This window comes from Pinus tabuliformis, chromosome 3_2 (genome assembly GCF_031772625.1).
Source record: "Pinus tabuliformis cultivar Carrire ecotype Pingquan chromosome 3_2, CPIR1, whole genome shotgun sequence".
Lineage (NCBI taxonomy): Eukaryota > Viridiplantae > Streptophyta > Pinopsida > Pinales > Pinaceae > Pinus > Pinus tabuliformis.
In genome coordinates this window covers 759,549,616-759,568,375 of record NC_142302.1, presented here as the reverse complement: position 1 = coordinate 759,568,375, position 18,760 = coordinate 759,549,616, and positions in this window count along the sequence as shown.

The window sequence follows — 18,760 nt, the reverse complement described above, 5'->3', positions numbered from 1 at the left end:
AAGATTCCCATCTTGTCCAGGCAAAAATTATCCCTATTTGTTTCCCCTTCCATAGAAAACGACAACAAATGTTTTGCAACCTATCCAGTATGCCCTTGGGAATCCAGGCTAAGGTCATCCAATATATAGGCATTTCTTCTAAAACTACTTTGATTAGAACCAATATGCCTACATTGGACAGGTATTTATGGTACCATATGTCAAACGCGTTTTCACCTTAGTAATAAGCCAGATCCAATTAGCTATTTTGTAACCAAATGGCTTCAAGTAGTAGCCAAGGTACCTCAAACCTTCCTCTATAGGTTGGGTAGTAAAGGGGAATCTCCTTAGGGCGAATTGTAATTCATTTTGGGTGCACCCAGAAGGTGTTAAAGTGGATTTGGATTTTTTCAGCACCATACCCATGGCCATTTTAAAGGTACTAATAGCTTGGTGAAGAGCAGCGAGATTGTCGATGCCTCCGTTGAGGAATATGAGAACATCATCCATGAAGAGCAAATGAGTCAATATAGTTGTATCAGTGATTTTGATGCCCTTGATTCTCCCTTGTCTGTGTTCTTATCCTATAATTCTACTTAGACCCTCCATGATAAGAAGGAATAGTAGGGGGATAGGAGGCATCCCTACCTGAGACCCCGCTCAGCATGAAAAAAGGGGGATGATGATCCATTAATGAGAACCTTGTAAGGAACATTAGTAATGAAATTCATGATCCACTTAATGAAAGTAAAAGGAAATCCCAATTGAGTTAATAGGATCTGGAGGTATGGCCAGTTGACTCTATCAAAAGCTTTAGATAGGTCTATCTTCATAATCATTCCTTTTAGTTTCTTGAGCTGTATGGAGTGAAGGAGTTCTTGAGCAGTACCAATCGCCTCATGTATCTGCATGTTATGTAAAAAGGAAAATTGTTCATGGGATATGTGAAGGGATAGGATTGGCTTTATTCAATTGGAAATAATCTTAGCTATAATTTTATATATGCAGTTGCATAAGGATATAGGCCTGAAGTCATCAAAGGAGGAGGGATTGTCAGCTTTGGGGATGAGTGCAATAAAAGTGGATTTAAGGCCATCTGATATCCTTCCACTCCTTCTACTCTCCTCTATGATTCGCAGGAGGTTTGTTCCTAAGACCTCGAAGAAGGCAATGTAAAATTCCACTGTCCATCCATCCGGCCCTAGAATTTTGTCCTTCTTTAGCCACTTCAGAGTATCTTCTAGCTCTTCTAGTGAAACTTCTCTTATGAGTTCCTGTTCTGCCTCCTGGTCTACATAATCGGGGAAGAGCTATGCAATGCACATTACTTCATCTAGGGTAGCATTAAGAGGTGTTATCGGGAAAACTAGTGTCTATTTAGAGTTGCTAGTCCCACTAAGATGGGTAGCTATCTTAGAAACAAACAAACTAAAGTCACTTGTGTTTTCCTTTATGAGAGATAGATGAGAAAGAAGTAGAGAGTACCAACATTAGTCTTTCACTTGGCTCCTTGATTTTTTCCTTTCCCCTTTGACAGAATTTTACTACTCCTTCCTTACTTATCCCGCTTCAAAGAGCACCTGTAGAGTCAAAGCAGCATAATACCATCAAAGAATAGAGATCTAGAACCATAAACAATATAGGATCAGATGTATATTAACCATACAAATGCATATATCAGTACAAGATTCAGAGACATACAAGAATATGGAGGAAAACTCAAATAGCTTTATTGATAGAAGTAATAGAAGAGAGGATTACAACCCATTGGTCTAACCCAGCGCCATCCTCCCAGCATGAAAGCCCTCTTCACCTCATACAAAGCAAGATCACCCAACAATGTCTTCAAAGAGAAACCAACAGCACTTCCTTGCAAATTACAAAATTTCAGCCTTTGGATCTCTGGGATGAGGGATCCATATATAGATGTTTGCAGGGGGGTGAGTCAGCTTCTGGGATTTTGATTAGTTTCATCTCTCTGATAGTTCTTGGTTCCACTTGGAGATTTCATGATCTCTTACTCATCCCCGGGCGAATTCAGAGAGGCAAGTGTCAAATGAGCAGCTTCTAGAATATTCTCAGGGTCTCCACCTAGCAAACTACTTCTGCCATTTGTCTACTCCCGCTCATCGCACCCTATAGAAGGGCTTTCCAATATGCATCGCACTTTTTGCATGTGGCAGGTGATATGCATCACACCCTTAGCACTGAGCAATCTGTATGGTCCAGTTTTGACCAGTTCTGAGTAGTTTTTCATGGAGAACTTCTGGGAGATGATTTAATCAGCTAACCTTGCTCCTTTAGGGTATGAAACAATACTTTTAGGGACTTGGAAGCCCTTGGTTTTATGGACATGTGTGTTTGGGGTTGCAGTGCCCAAATATGTCTATAACAAGAGGAGCCTTGTAGATGTCTTTGAAGTGTGAACATGCCAGTGCATCCAACTCTCGAAAAGATTGAACTGATTGTCCATGTGTGTCTTTGAGCTCCCATATTGTATTAATGTCCTTCCTCCCGTTGGCATGTTTATGATAGAATTTAGTGTTGTCGTCCCCCTCCTTCAGCTAGATGGCCTGGCTACGAAGTCTCTAGCTCTCTTCTCTATCTCTTAAGATTTGAGTCCTCTTCTACAAAGATGTGGAGTATTTATCCTTTTTCTCCTGAGATACTACGAATCCTCCCATGTCCTCCTCAAAAGAGTAGATATCTTCCTCTGTTGTTCTGAGAATAAGCTCTTCCGCTTCCCTTTTCTTCTTAGCCCACATCTTGGAGAGGTACTTCAGCTCCTTCATATTATGCGTGTTGTTGTGCATGAGGTTCCCTATAGAGCCAAGAGGGTTTGACTTCCAAAAATTAGTCACCATTTTTATGTATTCCACATCTCAAAGCCATGTGGAATTAAATTTGAATGGGGCCTTAGGTTTTTCGATTGTATCCTGCAGATATATCTAGATAGGTCGATGATTAGATAGGCCACCAGAGCTCACAGATTTTCTGATACAGGTTCCCCTGTTGACCAAATATTCTTTCATGAGGAATCTATCAAGCTGCCTAGCCGGGCTTGCATCCCCTGCTCTATTACTCCTCCAGGTGGGTTGCAATTTGGCTGAGGGGATATTAATGGAACTGTGGTTCTCTAGGAGGTTTTGAAAGAAGCCAGATAATGCATCCACCTGTGCTTTATTGCCCCAAGATTCCGCATACCCCAAGGAGAAATTTAGGTCCCCCCCATGATGATGTTATCTTGTTGGAGGAGGGTTGAATTAAGAAATTTTCTCCAGAAATTGGCTCTGTCCTAACAGGGACCATATACATTGATGATCTAGAAGTCTACTTCAAGAGTAGGAGAGTAGATGTCCACTCCCAAATACCCCCATACTCCCCAAACTCTCAGAATCTTGACGGTACAATTGCAAATGCCCGAGATTAACCCTTTAGATCTGCCCATGGTATCTAAGGAGTGGAAAGTCCAGCCTGGTAGCCAAGATTCAAGCAAGGGGGTGATGGTGCTCGTAGGGCCAAGGGTTTCTTGAAGGAAAATACTGTCTACAAGCTCTGTGGCAAATAGATGCTTTAGGGTTATTTTTTTATCTGGGCCAGCCATCCCGCGACAGTTGAAGGAGAGCAACTTCATGGAGGGGGGGTGATAGGGGTTTGCTCTGCTCTAAGGGCCCAGTCAATGGTTTTCTATTTTCCAGATGAAATTTCCTCCCCGGCTTGATGCTTGGATTTGGATAGATGGGAAGGATGCCCCTAGGGTTTGGAAAGAGGGCGATTATAGTCTATCTCAAAACCTGTGATGTCGAGGCCTTGTGGTTGCATTTTAGAGTGAAGGGGTTAATGAGATTCCAGAGGAAAGGGGTGAATAGGTAATATGGAGGAGGGTGTTCCAAAGAGGGAAGGCTGAGGGAAGGAGTAAGTGGGAGGGGGAGGCACTATGGGGCAGTGCTGAATGGTAGGGGGCTGATGGAAGAGCTAGGGAGGATGAGAAAGCGAATGAGTGATATTGAGGGGAGCGACCAAAGAGTCCATAGTCCTGTCATGCAATGGAAAGGATGGCAAAACAGGAGAAACAAAAGCAGAAAATGCAAAAGAGAGAGGAGAATTAGTCATACCCGTGAAACAAGTGTCCCCTATAACTGCTCGAGCTCTTGTCAGAGGTGGGGAGGGAGGCCAAAGTGGAGCTTTCCCACACTTCTTCCTTGATTCTTTCTCGTGCACCTTGTCTGCTTCTGTCGGGACTTGTTGTGACTGATCTTCCACTTCCATAGCTCATTAAGGTTGGTCCCATGGAGTACGAGCATCCTGGTCTTTTTCCACTGGTTGGTGAACCCTCTTGTTGATCAAGGGACAATACCTATATACGTGTCTGACATTATGGCACCTACGACATTTGTACGATATAACTTCATAGTCCAGTGGCTACTTCCGAGTGAATGATCTCCACTGATTGGTAATGTATTCCTGTAACCCTCCCATGGTGTCCATATGCACCAAAATCCTAGCAAAAGCGATCTTTCCAGTAGATAAATAGGATTTATCAAATTCCATGTATGTGCCAAGTGAGTTCCCAATGCAGCGGAAAATGTCTTTAGACCAGAAGTGTAACGAGAGCCCTGGTAATCTGACGCAGATCGGTCCAACACCTATCTGCTCTATATCTGGGTCAAAGAGCGGTGACCAATGCTTCAGGAGGACTCGGGTGTGCTCGAAGTGCCAGTATGACAATAGGACCCAGTTCATGTGGTCTGGCCTGGAGAAACGTAATGTAAACAACCCCTTCACAAAATTTTGTACTGTGGGCAGGTCGGCTAAATGATGCCCCCAGACCTCTGAGGCCCATGTTTTTAAGCGAGCCGCCGTGTAGTTCCATCCCTGAATTCTTCTGACTAGAACCCTAACTGCAAAATCCATTGTATCACCAAGTTGGATATCCTCTTCGAGCCTGGGGAAGGTGTCAACAGTTTTAGTCCAAAAGCACTTGGTCTTCTTGCAAGGCCTCACTTCAGCCACTGAGTCTCCCCGACGTCAGAGATGTACTCAAGTTTAGGGGGGTTCACGGGAGGAAGGGAAGGGTTGACAGGGAAGGCATCTGATAAAGGGGGGATATTAGTGAAACTAGCAAAAGGGGGAAAAGATGAGTGCGGTGTAATCAGGGGAACCGCTGAGGAAGATGGAATGGGAGGAGTGGGTGGATAACCGGACAAAGGGGGATGGGAGGTGTGACCAGGGGTAGGAGACGGAGGGTTAGGTTTAAGGCACCCCGTTGCAAATCCTAGGGATGATGGAGACGGTGGGGGAGTGGAGAGGGACGAACAAGTTGGAGGGTCGTCCAGCAGTATCACCGGGTGATCCGATGGACCTAAGAGAGAGGGGAGACCAGAATCATCTCATTCAGCTCGCTACTAAACAAATGTGATATTGGCTTAACAAAATGTGGGGTTGTCCAGATAGAACCCTCTGCCAATAGTTCTTCTGAGTAATCCACCAGATCAAGGTCCATCATTGTCAGGTAACTTGAATTACCAGCTACCTATGGTAACCGCCAAGGGAGAGAGTAGCAAGGAGAAATGGGTGATGGTAGCCAGGGGTCAATGCATCAAAACACAGAGTAGGTAAAAGGCAGGCACAGTTAAAACAGATAAAAACCTAGTTACGGAGGTAGTAAAGGAAATAAAAGGTGAGTCTACCCTGTGCAAAGGGAGACTTGTACTTGTGCTATACATCCAGCTGCGCCATCGTGCTGCAAACACGCAGCTGCTAGCCAAATTCCCCTGCCTGCTCCATCCCGGTGACTCTCTATTTTGGTGACTCCCCTTTATCTATTAATTGCCACACCCTTTGCATTTCTAAAATATATCTTGTTGTACAAGTAAACATTGGTTACTTGTATTCAGTCTTATAGCCAATCAAATACTCTGTTTGAATATTTAGCAAGCTATATCTCACAAATTCTACAAATCACTCACTTTAAATCAAATTTCTATTCTAGACAAACACACAACCCTTTTAATTAATTGAATAAGTATTTAATTCCAAACACCTGTTTCTAAATCATCCATAACTAAGGTCATCCAAAAACTTTAAAAAACAACCAAAATATTTTATATGCTCTAGCATGACTAGCTGACCTAGGGTCATCTCAGAGGACAAAATCAGACTAGCGTCATAGCCGGGGAGCAAAATTGATTAGTTTCCCTAGGACAACAATTAAGAAATTGTTTCTTTAAGGTGAATAAAGAAACTGTAGGTAAAAATCCTTCACCTGGCTACTCCACTTGACCAAGATGGCTCCTTCAAAACATACTAGGTCTAACTCTGATTCCCAAATAGTTTCTGATCTAGAAAGACTGGTTAGAGAAGCCTCATTTAGAAGGAGATTAGAAGCTTCTGCTTCCTCTTCTATACCATTACAACCTGAAGAAATTTCAGCATCTGATCCCTTTAGGACTATTCCATCCCAATTAGATTTGGCTGATCTAACACCTAGGGTTCTGGATCATTTAAACAAAGGAGTTGATCTGCAGTCATCTCTCTTAGTCCAATCCTTGAAATCATATAAGATTCTTGAAATATTTTTATATTCTCCTAAGTCGGAAGAGGAGTTGGATGTACATTTATCGGAGCTAAAACCCATAGATTTTATCTCCCCCACTCATTATACATTCCCATCCACCTCTGCACAACCTAAAGAAACCTTTATTCAAACCCTCTGTTTGAAACTAAAGAACAAGTTGAAACAGAAGTTCAGAAGTTGGTAATTAAAACTCCTTTAAAAAATTTAGGTATCCTCCTCCTCCTACTATTACACCTCCATCTTCACCCACTATTTCACCATCTTCATCTTTATCTTCCACTACATCTTCTCCAACCACTTCTATTCATTCATATTATTATTCATCTTTAGATATGGCCTTTCAACCTATAATCTAGGCTAGATATGCTACCCTGAATCTTCCCAACCAACTCAATAATTTTCCTGATGGATATTTGAAACATCTGCCTAGGTTTAATGCGGAAACTGGTTTTTCTGCAAAAGATCATCTAACTTCCTTTTAGATTTTGCAGATAATATGAATCTAGATCATGAGGATGTATATATGTGATTGTTTGTACAATCATTAAAAGGTAATGTTAGAATTTGGTTTAGGCAATTAGTAGTTGATTTAATTCATTCTTGGAATGAATTAATCACCATTTTCAAAAACCAATGGGGTGTCAAGAAAGATTCAGTCTATTATCTAACTTAGTTTGAAGAATTAAAAAGAAACCTCAGTGAACCAGTAGCAGAATTTATAAAAAGATTAAATAAGATTTACCATAATATGCCTCCTAATTGCAAACCTCCAGTCACAGCAACCAAAGTTTGATTTTCCAAAGCCTTTGATGATGACTTTGCAGTCATGCTCAAAGAAAGAACATCCCATACTTTGCAATATATGCATACTAACACTACAGAGGTTGAAGCCAATAGATCAGCATCTTCTAAACTAAAGGCTAAAGTTGAAAAGGTTGAAAGAAAGATGAAGGCTAAGGAGGAAGGTTCTTCCTCCAAGACCAAAAATGATGTTCAAAAAATTGAAGAAATCAAATCTCTACTTAGGAACCTTTCTAATAGGATTTCTAAGATATAAACCCAACCAAGAATTGTACAACAAACTACTACTAGACCACAGATTCAGTTTACAAGAGCTTCTCAAACTCAGATTTTGCAGAGACCTAATACTGATCAACAGATTCAACCCCCTTTGTTAATTGATGATCAACCACCAGATGATAATGAACCTTTCATTTCTAAAGAAATTAATGATGTAGATCATTTGTCTTCACCAAATGCTATTATTTCTCTTCCTTCAAATCAATCTTCTTTAGATCATGAAAATTCTAAATTTCTAATTATCAGTTCTTTTCAGAGTTCCTGATTGTAGAGTTAAATAGGAGATATGATTTGAGACCAAGAGCAAGGCCTGGTAGGCCTCTAAAAAATCCCATCATAAATGAACCTCACATTAAAACTCCTGAAACTTAGACATCCATCCTTCAACCATTGAACCAAACAACCAAGACAAGCCAAATTGATAAAACTGACTTAACAACCTTTAATATTGAAAAAGAGTTGGAAAGAGTCAAAATACCAATTCCCCTAGCTGAACTATCAAAAAACCCTAGCTAAAAAAACCAAGTCTCTAAGTGGATTCAGGCATCCAATGTAGATGTTGAAGGGGGTGTAATTAGTTTGCAGGATGAGAAACCTTTAGTAGTATTTGGCCCTAACTATGATATGATAGGTGAGAATGTCCCACCATTCTATGTGACTCTTAAGATTCATGATTTCCTCTTATACAATTGTATGTTAGATTCTGGGGCTTCCCATAATCTAATGCCTAAAGTGATCATGGACCAGTTAAATTTAGAAGTCACTAGAACCTATCACGATCTCTATACCTTTGATTCCAAGAAAGTACCCTATCTTGGATTGATAAGGGATCTAGTGGTCACATTAGCTCAGATTCCTATCAAAAGTGTTGTGCTAGACATAGTAGTCACATGCATTCATCTTAAATTTGGAATGCTTTTGTCAAGATCCTGATGTGTAAAGCTAGGAGGAAGGTTACAAATGGACATGTCATATGCAACTATCCCTGTCTTTGGAGGTGAACATCTTAGGTTATATAGAGAGGTTAGATTTATGCATATTGTTTGTAAATCTGACCAAGTAAGGAATCATCCCATATATGTAGTGGACCAAGATTTTGGATGTTTTGAGTTATCACTGGATAGTTCACAAAATACTCAGTTAACCATAGAAAACATTCTTGACAAGCCTAAAACCATTAAGACAGATATCTGGAAATTATACTTTGATGGTTCCTGCTCAAAGGATGGAGCAGGAGCTGGAATTGTGTTAATTTCTCCAGATAAAGAGAATATCACTCAATCATACAAGCTTTAATTTGATGTAACTAATAACATAGTTGAGTATGAGGCTTTCTTGCTATTCCTAGAATTAGCTAGAAGTTTAAAGGTGCAAAACTTAATTGTATTTTCTGATTCTAAACTTATTGTTAAACACGTTAGCAATCAATGCCAAACAAATCACCCTAGACTCAGGTCTTATAGGAATGAAATTTAGGATTCAATTGAAAATTTCTTTTCAGCATTTAATATTTATGCTATTCCTAGAGACCAAAATATACATGCAGACTCCCTGGCAGTTTTTGTCAGTTCCTTTAAATTCCCAGATCCAATGCTTGTCCAATACCAGATTCAAGTCAAGTATAGACCATCTATTCCCGATAACATTAAGAACTGGAAAAAAAAATATGATGATGAACAACTTAAATCCTTTCTTCAGGTCATTGATGAATTTTCAAACTTGCAAGTTGAGGAAGAACAACTTGACAATCTTGAAAATAACAACGAAGATCCAAAACCACAACTAGAAACCAGGATTGTTGATCATAGCAATATACAATTGTCTAACAATTTTATTCCAAAGGGATTAATCCCACTTGAGAATCTTTTTTATCATAACGATGTTCCTAGAAATCCACTACTAAATTCACCTGAAGAAGACATTGAAATCTGTAACATTGGAAGTCCTGAAGATATCAAAGAGGTTAAAATATCTGCATCACTGTCCATGAAAGCTAAGAACAAATATTTAGCTCTCCTTAAAGCCTACAAGGGTGTTTTTTCCTGGTCATATAATGAATTAAAAACATATGATACATCTCTTATTGAGCAAAAAAAATCCTTTAAAACCAAAAGCAAAACCTTTCAAACAGAAGTTGAGGAGAATTAATCTTGTTCTACTTCCTATTATTGAAAAAAACTTAAGAAGCTATTTGATGCCAAAATAATTGTTCCATTAAGATATTCAGACTGGGTTGCTACTTTAGTTCCTGTTAGAAAAAAGAATAGTGAGATTAGATTGTGTGTATATTTTAGAAATTTGAACAAATCATCTCTGAAGGATAATTATCCATTGCCTAAGATGGATCAATTACTTTAGAAAGTTTCTGGAGTTGATAGGATTGCCATGTTCGATGATATTTCTGGGTATAATTAGATAATGGTTAGTCCAGAAGACTGTGAAAATAATGCTTTTACTACTCCTTGGGGCACATTTATGTATGTCCGGATGCCATTCGGTTTAACTAATGTTGGAGCAAAATTTCAACGAGTTATGGATCTAGCATTTGTGGGTAAGATCAATAAGTTTGTTATTAGTTATTTAGATGATTTGACCATGTTTTCCAATTCTGATCATAAGCATTTGAAGCATTTGAGAAAAAATTTCGATAGGTGTAGAAAATTTGGAATTTAACTCAACCCCAAGAAGTCATTGTTTGCACTTCAAGAATGAAAACTACTTGGTCACATCATCTCTAAAGAAGGAGTAGTCATTGACCCCAAGAGAGTCTCAACCATACAAGCACTCACGTTATCGAGGAACAAAAAGGAGATTCAAGCTTTCCTTGCTAAAATTAATTTTTTAAGAAGGTTTATCCCCAACTATGCTAAAATTGTTAAGGATATAACAAACATGCTAAGGAAAAATCATGAAGTCAAGTGGACTATTCCTACCAGATATGCATTTGATTAAATAAAAAAGGCTATTGTAGAAGCCCCCATTTTAGCTAGTCCATACTACTATGAGCCTTTTAGTATATTTTCTTTTGCTTCTAAGACCACCCTAGCAGTTGTTCTTCTACAAAAGAACAATGATGGAGATGACCAACCCATTGCCTTCTTTAGCAAGGTTATGCAAGATGCAGAGCTTAAGTATGATATTATTGAAAAGTAAGCATATTCTTTATTCCAAGCTCTAAAAGCTTTTAGAGTTTACCTCCTCCATTCTTCTAGCATTGCCTATGTACCCAATAGTGTTGTCAAAACTATTCTAACTTAGTCAAACACTGATGGAAGGAGATGAAGATGGATAACTAAAATCTTAAAGTATGATCTTATGATCAAGACTACCAAACTGGTAAAAGGTCAATGCCTAGCCAAGCTCTTATCTAAATCCAATTGTAAGATATTAGGAATAAACTCTGTTTTTGAAATCCCAAATAAGTAGAATCCACAAGAACCTTCTAACAACCCAAATTAGGAGAATCCACAAGAACCTTCTGACAACCCAACATAGGAGAATCCACAAGAATATTTTGACAACCCAACATAGGAGAATTCACAAGAACCTTCTGGATCAGATCAATCAATTCCTATTCACATTGATGAGAAATTTTTATTATCAGATTGGTACTCTAATATTGTGAACTTTCTTAGAGATATTGAATGTCTAGCTGAATTCACTAAGAACCAGTGTAAAACAATCAAACTGAAGGCTGTAAAATACTGTATTTTGAATGAAAATTTGTATTGGAAGGATCCTCTTAATATCCTTTTACTTTACCTAACATAAAACGAAACTAAAGGGATCATTGATCAATTCCATGCAGGAATATGTGGAGGACACTATGCTTGGAGAGAAACAACTTATAAAATTTTGAGACTAGGGTTCTATTGGCCTCTTTTGTTTGCTCAAGTGGGAGCCAAAGTTAGGAGTTGTATTCAGTGTCAAATTTTTGCAGGCAAACAAAGATTAATAACGCTTCCAATGATTCTAGTGCTAGTTGAAGAACCTTTTATTCAATGGGGATTGGATTTCATTGGTGAAATTCATCCTCCATCGAGAAGTCATCATAGATGGATATTGACTACCACAAATTAATTTACCAAATGGGTAGAGGACATCCAAGTAAGAAATGCAACAGATACAGTTGTCATCAAATTTGTCGAAGAGAATATATTGTCTAGATTTGGATGCCCAATGAAGATAGTGATAGACAATGCAACAAAATTCAATAGTGTCAATATATTGAATTTTGTCAAAAATATCAAATATTGTTGCATTATTCTACTCCATACTATCCACAGGGAAATGGATTGGCAAATTCCTTGAACAAAAGTTTGGTTAAGGTTATAAAGAAGGCGTTGCAGGATCATAAGAGGAGTTGGGACATCCATCTCAACTATGCACTTTGGGCCAACAGGATTTCACTCAAAAGATCAATAGGTAACTCTCCTTTTCAAATTGTTTATGGAAAGGAAGCAATATTTCCCACACATTTAGCTTTTCTTGTCATGAATTTCTTACAAGAATCCAATGAGGAACCATATGATTTTACTAGAAGGATAAATTAGATTATAGAACTAAATGAATACAAGGATGAAGTTCATTATAATCTTAAGAAATATCAAAACAAGATGAAAAACTTGTTTGATAGAAAGGCTAGGGAAAGAGATTTCAAAGAAGGTGATTTAGTACTAAGATGGCATGCTAGAAGATAAGACAAATGGAAACATGGCAAGTTTGACATCCTTTGGTTGGGACCATTTATTATTGCTCAAGTCAAGGGAAACAACTCTTTAATTTTATAGAATTTGGAAGGACAATACTCCTCATTACTTGTCAATGGGAGATACTTGAAAAATTATATTTAGTATTGAGGGGTTTTCATTCCATCATCATTGTGTTTTTCCGAAGTGTTTTATTTTATGAGTGTGTATTTGTTTCAACAAAAGACCCCATTAGCCTGAGGAGAAGGCACATGGATCTGCAAGTTATTTGCATCTTGCAGGAGGAAGCAATCCCCAGTTGGAGTTGATGTTGTAACATGCTTTATTTTTGATAAGTTAGTTTTATTTTATAAAAGAGGGTATTTTAAAAAATAAAATAAAAAATGAATATTTGAAAAAATAGAAATAAAAATGAAATAAAACCCCATCAAAAGAAAGTCAAAATATTTGCGTACGTGTGCTTGTTTAAATGCCACTTAATGAATAAATTTCATTTTGTAATAATAAAGGTTTTTGTGCAGTTTGTTTTTATGTGACAGCCTTTTCTTCTTATCTGAATCAAACTGTTTAGTCTTGATCAGATCATTTTAAATTTTTATATTAGATTAGAGAATAAATTCAACCAAATAGTTTAATCTTTGTTGAAAATCAGAAATTATGATAGATTAGGATAAATAAAAGGCCTAATATGCTTAATTTTTTTCCTAAGTAATGATTAGATTAAGCTAAGAATAGTTGATTAATGTATTAAGGAAAACTAGTCTAAACGCGCCCATGATTAGATTAATTTTTATTTTATCATTAATTACCCCAATTAAGTGTTGATTAACTATTGTAATTAAACATGTTTTAATGCTTTATGATCAAATTCATATACGACAAAATATTTTGTTGCTAAAGTTCGATTGCAAATCGAAGGTTACTAGTGTTCCTGCCTAGATCAATGGCAAGGAAGTGCTTTGTACCCACCCACCCCCACGCCCCTCGCTATGGAATGAGATAACGAGGGGGGTGCAAAAAGTGGTTTCATTCACCCCCCCCCCCCCCCCCCACCTATGTGTTGTCCTCTCAATACTCGCACCCTCCCGCTCTAAACTGCTTACCACTACCCCCCTCGAAATCCACTATTCTCACTCCCACATCTTCTGATACCACCTCAACGTCCAATCCTTCTATGCCACATTTGTCCAATCCTTTCGTGCCACGTGCCCTCCACCTATTTTCATAGTTGTTCCCGTTAACTATTCCCACTATGTGTTGCCCAATAATTGCTTTCTTGTTGCACTGTAAATGCTTTATCCTTTGCTACAATCCTTTCCCGTTAAGTTATTAATTTGCTGATTAGCCCTATATTGGCGACTTCTAATGTAACAGTAGATTAAATTTCCCTATAAATACTCATTTTCCCCATTACAACTGCTTTTCTTACTATTCCATTGCTTCTAAATTATTCAGTTTCTTGCAAATTTGCTATTGATCCAAGTTTGTAACGTGAATCATTTCTCAGCTATCTCTGCAATTTTATGTCAAATTAACATTTTTGTCTAATATTATGAATCCTAAGAAGAAGGAAAAACCTTCTCCTGGTTCTTCCTAACCGCAGGAAAACCTATAAAATCTCGATCCTCTTTACTTGGACCATATCCCATTAGCCGATCAATACTTCAAAATCACAGATACTTAGTGTGAATTTGACATCCTCAAACTACACAATTGACTCAAACAAACATACCTTGATTCAAAGGATGAAATAAACCTCTGGGAATTAAAACTTCCTCTATACATGTTTCCCCAAGCTCATTCTTTCCCTGATTTGGTTATCTGGTGTCAATCTAAGTATAATCCTTTGCAAAGAACAGTGGTGGCTCAGAATGGTGATATTCTAATAACCATCACTGCAGAGGCCATAAAAAAAATGCTTTTGATATCTAAGAGTGATTCCCTCATTTTTTTCTCCCCTACAGCTTTGATTAACCTATATCATAAACTTACATTCCCTTAGAGAGCTCAGATCTTTGAGATTTTTCTCCCTGGAGATGTTGAGCTTCCCGAGAAAAATCCTCCTTTCTCAGCATCCATGTTTCCAGAGAGGGCCAGCAAATTATTTCCCTCATTTCCTGCCTGTTAGGCTACCCATTAGATCAATGGGTAGATGAGCCTATCTTAGGTTAATTGTCTATATTTTCAAAAGAAAACAAGCCTACCTTCATGTATAACTACAATCAATTTTTGGCTGATGCTATGCATGAGAAACTTATGAATATCACAACTGAAGGAGTATTCAAATACTCTTATGTCTTATTTCACATGTTTATTTTTTAGCAGGGAGACAAATTTCCCATTGTTTTGCACAAGCAGGATGAGCGGCAATAATATCAATCAATTATTCATTGGACCACGTTGATTAGAAAGAACTCAAATGAGTTCAAATTTTCAAATTTCATAGACTGTTTCATTCACCCAATAGCAAAACTTTTCACTAGTAAAAGTGAACCAATATTCAGTCCCGGAATCAAGAGGATCTTGCACCTTAGTGATCAAGCCAGAAAAGGAGACTGGTATCTCTACCAAAACTACACAGAGATTAGAGTATATGGGTGTGAGTTGGCTCCACATAAGTTGCCAAAGTATGTTAAAATAAGATTTTTCTCTTTGGAATATATCAGGCAAATGATGAATATGGATGAGCTACATTTCATCTCAGGAAAGAGAAAATTATAGTTTAATATTAAAGCACATGCTGGGTCATCCATTTGAAACACCATATCAGATGGCTCAGAGGCAGATGCCATACTAAAACAGATGGGTTTTCAACCCAGATTCACTTGGTCCTATGATCCATTCAACATTATTTCAGATTTAAGGGTGGAACTTAAGGCTACTCATAATCACACACCTAGGCTTGAGATTGAGAAATTTAGAAATTAGGAATAGTGGGAAGAGAATACTCTTCAAGAAGCATAGGAACAAGTCTTGCCTCCTTCTACTCATCAGACTCCAGTTTTTCAAACTAAGCTTGACAAAAGGCCCAGGGAAGGATCATCATCATCAGCAATTGGAGAAAAGGAATTCATCCACTACAATAAGAAACCAAGGATTGTATCAAAGGGTACTACTACTACTGCAACTCAAGGTTAAAAGTGTAGGTTTTAACCTCGTACAGAAATTACCTGCATATGAATTCTAAAACACGAAAATAAACAATGTGAGAGCATAACACATAAAACACATATACACAGAGATTTTCCCTTCGATCCCAGAACCGGGACTACCATCTTGATTTTTCATTATCTTCCTTTCAATTTTACAATACATATTTATACATGCTGAAGTATCCAATACCATGGACAGAAAAACCATCACATCTAAAACCATGGACCGAAAACCATCACATCCAAAAACATGTACAAAAATCATGCACAAAACCATAGGTGGGTCCACCTAACATAGGGTCCAAAACCAAAATTTTCTGGGGCACTACCCTAGACCCCATAAAGTGGAGTTACGGGTACACCTCAAGCCCCCTATGACCCCCCCCCCCTGCCCGACCCCCTCACTACACAATCGACACAAGGAAGGGGGGGCTCTACCCCCCTCTAACCCCCCGGTTAACTATATGGGCTAGTTGTGGAAAGAATATAACACAACCCAACATTCTCCCACTTGTTGTTTTCCTTCCACAGGAGGCACAAGAGAGCTTAGTCATTTTTCCAGCCCTGAAACGTCCATTGTTTCTCTACACCAAGAGAACTTCTCAGAGCACACAAATTTTTTCAATGCATCTGTAGTATTCTTAAAAGTGTCCACCTTTACCAGAAACACCTTTTTGTCTTCTATCATATCCCTCACAAAGTGATACTGAACATCAATGTGCTTTGTCTTTGAATGATATGCGGGGTTCTTTGCCAAGTAAATTTCACTTTGGCTGTCACAGTCTATCATTATAGCTTCCTTTACTAACCCCATACTTGAACACAATCTCTGCAACCAAACTGCTTCCTTGCTTGCATTAGTGGCTGTCATGTATTCTACCTCTATAGTTGATAGTGCCACTATAGATTGTTTCTTACTCATCCAACTGACTACACCTCTAGATAGGTTAAACACATACCCACTTATATATCTTCTCTGATCCAGATCTCCAGCCCAGTCTGCATCAACAAAGCCATGAATATCCAAAACGCTGTCCAATCTTGGTCTTCCTTGGTAGCACAAACCATAATCACTAGTGCCACGCAAATACCTAAAAACTTGCTTCACTGTTGTCCAGTGCTCCTTCCCTAGTTTTGACATAAACCTGCTCTATACTCCCACTGCATGTGCAATGTCCGGTCTAATAAATACCATTGCATACATTAGGCTACCGACTGCACTTGCATATGGAACACAGGACATGTCCTCTTCCTCTTCTTGTGTCTTGGGACACTGTTTAGCAGATAACCTCACACCTACAGGAATAGGACCCTTCACCAGTTTACTATCCTGCATATTAAACCTCCGCAATATTGTCTCGACATACTTCCTCTGGTTTAACCAGAGCTTCCTCTTTGTACGATCTCTTTAATTTCCATGCCCAAAATATAGTTTGCAGCACCAAGATCTTTCATGTCAAATTTGGAGTACAATTGGGTCTTCAAATCCTCGATAATTTCTTTGTCATTTCCAACTAGCAACATATCATCCACATACAAGACCAAATAAATAACACGGTCACCAATTAATTTAAAATACAGTGATCTACTTTGCTTCTCATGAAGCCAAGTTCTCGTATAAATGTATCAAATTTCTGATACCACATCCTTGGTGACTATTTTAACCCATACAGAGACTTCTTTAACTTACATACCAGTTCTTTCTTACCGTTCACAACAAATCCTTCAGGTTGTTTCATGTAGATCTCCTCTTCCAGATCCCCGTGAAGAAATGTTGTCTTCACATCCATCTATTCTACCTCAAAATCAAAAGCAACAGCAACAAATAAAAGTAATCTAATAGAAGTTACCTTGGCAATAGGAGAAAAAAATATAACCAAAATCAATTTCCGGCACCTGGGAATAACCTTTTGCTACCAATCGAGCTTTGTATTTCTCCACTTTTCCTTTTGCATTTGTCTTCTTTTTGAACACCCATTTGCTGCCAATGGGTTTCCTTCCAGCCGGCAACTCCACTAGATCCAAGCCTCATTTTTGTGCAAAGATGCCATTTCATCAACCATGGACTTTTTCCATAGTTTGCCATCCTCTGAATCTACTGCTTCCTTCATAGTTCTAGGATCATTGTCAGTAACAGATAAAGAAAAATTTGAACAGAAAGTAGATGGACTATACCTTTCTAGATGCCTTCTTTCTCGAACTGATCTTCTCACACCCGAAGTTTGTGGCTCTTCATATTTTGATTCCTCCTCTGCTATAAAGTCTGATTCTTCCTTCTTAACTTCAAACTCTATCTTCTCAGGTTCCTTTGGTTGGACTTCATGTTTAATAACATCTTTTACCTGTCTAAACACCACATCTCGATTGTACACAACCTTCTGTGTCACTGGGTTCCAAAGCTTATAACCCTTTAAACCATCCTTATACCCAATAAAGATGCACTTTTCAGATTTACTATCCAACTTTGTCTGTTTCTCCTTTGGAACATGTACATATGCATCACATCCAAATACCCTTAGATGTGAAAGAGATGGTTTCTTACCAGTCCATACTTCTTGTGGAATCTTATCCTCCAACGTTGATGAAGGTGACCTATTGACCAGGTAACATGTAGTATCCATCGCCTCTGCCCAGAATTCCTGTCTTAACCTAGCACCACTGAGCATGCTTCTTGCCCTTTCCATCAACGTCTTGTTCATTCTTTCTGCAACTCCATTTTGCTGAGGAGTAGTCTTTTGCCATGCTATACCACACTTCTTGTAGAATTCTTCAAATTCCTTACTGCAAAACTCTCCACCATTATCTGTCCTCAGCACCTTTATCTTCTTCTCTATCTGGTTTTCCACTAGAGCCTTAAATTCTTTAAACCTATCCAAGACTTCAAATTTCTTCTTAAGGAAATATATCCTTGTATTCCTTGAGAAGTCATGTATAAATGATACATAGTACACAGACTTACCCAGTGATGGAACCTTCATAGGTCCAAACACATCACTGTGCACAAGCTCTAATATATGTTTCGCCCTCTTACCACCAGAGGGGAAAGTCACTCGATTCTGCTTCCCGTATACACAATTTTCATAGAAATCAAAATCCAAAGAGGTATTACTCATACCTTCTACCATACCTTTACCATGAAGTATTCAAAGGCCCTTCTCTCCAATATGTCCAAGCCTTTGATGCCACAGCATGGTCTTTTCTCCAAAGACCACTAGATTTTTTGCTCCACTTTCAGGAACCACAGAACTATTGCACCCATCAAT